The 5,608-nt window shown below is 39.6% G+C and overlaps 1 pseudogene; it reads left to right on the forward strand.

Annotated features, from left to right (window-relative positions):
- Positions 1 to 256: 256 nt before the first annotated feature.
- Positions 257 to 1,694, forward strand: LOC100609928 (general transcription factor IIH subunit 1-like; annotated as a pseudogene).
- Positions 1,695 to 5,608: the final 3,914 nt, after the last annotated feature.

Consider the following 5,608-nt stretch of genomic DNA (forward strand, 5'->3'; position numbering starts at 1 on the left):
ATGAGCCACAGTGCCCGGCCCAAGACCTAGATATTAAAAACAAACAAACAAAAAAAAAAACAACAAAAAAAAAACTGTGTTCCCAGTCACGTGCCCTCAGACTCCTCACAGCCAGCGATGGAAATGAGACCCCTCCAGTAACAGAGGGGGTGGCAACTGCTGTGGCCACTGGATTTCAGCCTCTTTCCAGCAGCGACTCTAAGAAGCGCAGCAAAACTCAACCGTATCCAATCCAGTTAGTTACTGGACCAGAATTGTAGCTTCCACCTGCACCTTCTAGCCACCATGGCAACCTCCTCTGAAGAAGTTTTGCTGATTGTAAAGAAAGTGCGTCAAAAGAAGCAGGATGGAGCTCTATACCTCATGGCAGAAAGAATTGCTTGGGCACCTGAAGGCAAAAATAGATTTACAGTCAGCCGTATGTATGTAGATGTTAAATGCCAGAAAATTAGTCCAGAAGGCAAAGCTACAATTTAGCATCAGCTGGACCTACATGCAGGAGATGCAATTAACTTCTGTTTTCCCAATGAAAACACAGCAGTGAAAGAGCAAGATGCAGTAAAGGACCTTCAGCAGCTGCTGCCCAAATTCAAGAGGAAAGCAAATAAAGAACTGGAAGAGAAGAACAGAATGCTGCAAGAAGATCCTGTTTTGTTTCAGCTTTATAAAGATCTTCTTGTGAGCCAAGTGTTGAGTGCTGAGGAATTCTCGGCCAATCATTTAAATGGGAATGCAACAGAAAATTCTTACACATCCAATCATAAGCAGGATGTTGGCATTTCTGCTGCATATCTGGCTGATGTCTGGCCCGAAATCGATGGCTGTAATGGTCTGAGATATAATTTAACTTCTGATATCATTGAGTTCATATTTAGGACCTATCCAGCAGTGAAAATGAAATATGCAGAAAGTGTTCCCCACAACATGACAGAGAAGGGATTCTGGACACGTTTTTTCCAGTCCCATTATTTTCACAGGGATCGGCTGAATACAGGGTCAAAGGATCTCTCTGCAGAATGTGCCAAAATAGATGAAAAGGGCCTTAAAACAATGGTTTCATTAGGAGTGAAAAACCCACTACTAGAATTAACAGCTTTGGGAAATAAACCAGAGTCCAGTGAATATGAAGACTTGGGGAAAGATAATTCTATAAAAATGATTGCTCTAAACCTCAAGAAGTCAGATAGGTATTATCATGGTCCAACTCCAGTCTAGTCACTACAGTATGCAACAAGTCAGGACATTATTCTTTTCAAAGTATTGGACAAGAAACGGAAGCTTATATACCCAAGTTAATTGAGGTTCTCTTGAGTAGTGCTGCCAATAGTACCATCACAGCACTGTCACCTGCAGGGGAACTTATGCAGGGAGGAACACAGCAAACCATAAACCAGATGGTGCCAAGTGATATTCAGTCTGAATTGAAACACTTGTATGTAGCTGTTGGAGAACAACTATGGCATTTCTGGTCCTACTTTCCTGTTAATACACCATTCCTAGAAGAAAAGGTAGTGAAAATGAAAAGTAATTTGGAACGATTCCAAGTTACGAAGCTCTGCCCATTCCAAGAAAAGATTCGGAGGCAGTATTTAAGCACACATTTGGTAAGTCACATAGAGATACTCCAGCCAGCCTACAAGCTCCACACATGGCAGTCATGGTGTCTGATGAAAGAAAATGTGAGGTGGCTATGATGCTCACAGCTTTTGTGAGACTGAGAGAACTAGGACCTGCAGCAACTCTGGAAACCCTGCCTGTCAGACAAGCAGATGACCTCACAGGAGTGATAAGAAACATCTGCTCCACGCCGACTCCCAGGGCTGATGCTATCCTACTTGCACATTGGGGACTGAAAGTAAAGAAGGGACTAAATGCTGGCGAGGTAAATTAGGGCAGAACCAAATGAGCTAAGTTGCAAATATATACATGTATACACACACATACACCTATATATGTAAATGTGTATGTACATATTTTAAAAGACTGTTTACTGCAGTTACTCAGGAACTGCTTTTCATTCACATTGAGCTGCTTTCAGAAATTAAAACCACTTTTTTAAAGGGTGCATTGATAAAATCTGAGGTTTTTTGCTTGTTTTCTTCTGTGTAAACCTTTTTCCCTGTGTGGCACAGGGTAGACCTGAAGTATTTCTCCTCCATCCTTTATCCTCCACACTCCATTAGATCCTCAAGTTTTACTGAATTCCAATTATACCTTCCATCAGCAGGTTAAAAAGAGTACTTTAAAGCAAAGGGAGACTGCTGCTCAACCATCAGGAAACAGTTGTCAGAAGACATCATTGGTCCTGTGTTTCCTACAGAAATAACAAACAATAAATATTGCACTGAATGTTTGTGGTTTGGAGTCCCTGAATAATAAAGAGGGAATATATTTGCAGAAAGTTGCATAGGGTTTTTTATGTAGAATTTTGTCAGAAGACAATGTTGCTGCATGTTTTTCTTTGAGTGCAAATGTACATGGCTAATTTTTAAGATGGCATGTGCTTTGAAAAGACGATATTGCATTTTTAAGAGTTTAAAAATCTTATGAGTGAGAAATATAAAAAAAATCTTATTTTCACCTCTTTAGAAGAAGTAAAAGATATTTCTCCTATCTCCTTTCCTCTAGTATTTGACTGTTACTGTCCTTGGCAAACCGATAATCATTGCATAGAGACTGAAAAGCTTAAGTGCAAAAAAAAAAAAAAAATCTTGTTTCTGGAATTCATGCCATATTTTGTTCCTGATGGGATCAACTGACTGTTTAAGACTTTGGATGTCTTGTATTAAAAATTATACAAAAAAGTGTAACTTTTTATACTTACTCCTTTAACTCTTAAAAAAAAATCTGTGTTCCAAAATCCTAGAGGCAAGAAATTAGAAACTCATGTAACCTTGACGTGAGTGGGGATGTGTGGGAAGCATAATTTATGAATACTAAATTAATTACCATTTTAATATTAATAATTAATGTGTCAACATAGAATCCTGCTAAAAGATTTTTTTTATCTGCACCTTAAAAGTGCAGGGGTGATTTTGTGGCTTTTCAACACTTCTAATGGCCTTCCTTCAATTTCAGCTTTTTCTTTCCCTGAACATGGCCTGCCATAGGAATCTGAACTGATGTTAAAACAAGAAAGAATATCTCTTAGTACATTAACCAGATGCCTCTTTTCCAATTAAGGACTGAAGTGGGCATTATAAATGCAAATAACTCAATATGCTTGTCATATAGACACGATAAGTCTTACCTGGTAAGCATAAAATCCTTGAACCATAGACCCAAGAGAAGAGAAAATAAAATGTTTTGATGGCCATAAAGCTGCATGAGAAGAGGATTGTGATGAAAAAACAAATGTGACAGCTCTGTGTAGAGGAGGCTTATGCTGAGGAGGACTGTTTCTGAATGTTGGGTTACATGACTTGGAATATTGATGTTTCTGCCTCTTATTTTGCATTCCTTATTAATTCAGAGCATGTTAATGCACTTGTACTCCTTACATTTATACAGACAAAAAAGAGGAAAAAACAAAATAAACCATATGTTAAAAAGTATACCTTCATATGTTTTTCAATGATGCAAAGGGAGGTAGAGAATGAAACTTTGGTGAACATTTGCTATGTATTGGGCTCTCGCAAGTAACTTCAAATAACTTATTTAATCCTCACAATGAGGTATGTAGGAGGGATACATATTCCTATGTTACAGAAATGGCAAACAAGGCTCAGGTAGGATTAATAGATACTCCACACCGTATTGACGTTCAAAATGTAACAGTTTGACTTTGCTGTGTACTGAAGGCTTGCAGGTTTTTCAGTCCTGCCCATTCATTTGTAAAGTGAAAAATTGCGAAGTTATAGTGTGTTATGTACTTAACTCAGATGTTCCATACTTAAGTTTAATTTGTTGATTTATAATCCTAGAATGAGACTGAATTTCCCATTCATACCTGGCTGTAAAGATCATAAATATTAGTTGTGGTAGTTCCTGAAAATAGATATTTGGGGAAGACCTACTGAATCAGACTCTCCAGGTGATTCTTAGGATTGTCATCAGCAGACTAGTTTGCCTGTGCTGCGTTGGGTGCCAGGCTGAGTGCTACCAGGCAAGGGCCATGGTTATAATCCTGACACCTAAAGCCCCCCACCCTCACTCACCCAACTGATCCCTATACAGCTTCAATGGGCTAGTAAATGGCCTCATAAATGCTGTCTTAACACACTGAGTTTGCTGTTTCGAGTACGTGAAACCACAAACCTAGAACCTCTAATGTTTAGTTATGAGAAGGAGAATTTCTAGGTGAGTCTAGTGGTTTCCTTTGGGTTTCCTTTAGTTCATTGATCTAACACCACCTCTACCCCAAGAGAATCACCTGCTTCTCATTAGCAGGTGTTCCAAGTGGGAACTCTTTCCTCTCTCTTAAGATCAAGAACAACAGGGTGGGGCTTCCAAAATGGCTATTCTCATAAAAAGGAATGAGTTAATGGCATTTGCAGCGACCTGGATGACATTGGAGATTATTATTCTAAGTGAAGTAATCAGGGATGGAAAACCAGACATCATATGTTCTCACTCGTAAGCTGTGAGGATGCAAAGGCATAAGAATGACACATGGACTTTGGGGACTCGGAAAGGGTCGAAAGGGGGTGAGGGACAGAAGACTACAAAAAAGGTGTAGTGTACACTGCTTGAGTGATGGGTGCACCAAAATCTCACTAATCACCACTAAAGAACTTACATAATCAAAAACCTCTGTTCCCCATAACCTATGGAAGTTAAAAAATTAAAGTGATAGTAAGGAATAAAAATGCTTTTTCATGAAAAACAAAATGACATTTCTAAAATCTAAGAACAAAAGGAGGTGGAGGGCTTGGAACAAGAGTATGTAGGAATAAAAGTATCTAGCATATACCATTAATAATGGAGGTATATACCAAAGTTCCATTTCCATTCAGTCCCACTAGATCATTCCCAGGACACGCAGAATTATTCCATTCCATACGCTGCCTACAACTTGAATTTTGAAGGGTGCTTACAACTTTTCTAGATTTCTTTTTTAGCCTTGCTTCCTACACTGTTTTATGACCCTGGGTTAGGAATGTGGTCAGCACCTTTTCACTTGGTGACCAAGACAAAGAGAGTCCTGGGGCCCTGGCTTTCTCACGTTGTGGACGACTCTGGACTGAGGCACATGTCTCATCCCCAGTTGACTTCCATGTGAAAAGTCTCATTCTCCAGGGGTGTGCCAGCCTCTTACATCTAAGATTTGTACTCTCCTTTGCTCAGATGTACAAAAACCTTAAAGGCACTGGAAGTACCATAAGTATAGTGCTATTAGACCCTGGGAGAGGGGAGAAGCATTCCTCCAGGGGTGCCTTCTTCCCTCCTGTTGATTATGGTGGTTTTGCTTCTGATTGTACCCTATGAAAGACCATCTATTCACTCTTTCCTCAACAGCCTGGCTTCCTCAAGAGAAATTACCCTTGTACTGCTGAGGTGCTGGAATCTAACCTCCACATCGTCCATGAACTCTGAATAGTGCTACTGTCGAACTCCTCATTTAACAAAGCCATTTCTCTGCCTTTTCAAGGCTGTAGAACTAGTCACA

This window comes from Pan troglodytes, chromosome 17, assembly GCF_028858775.2.
Source record: "Pan troglodytes isolate AG18354 chromosome 17, NHGRI_mPanTro3-v2.0_pri, whole genome shotgun sequence".
Taxonomy (NCBI): Eukaryota; Metazoa; Chordata; class Mammalia; order Primates; family Hominidae; genus Pan; species Pan troglodytes.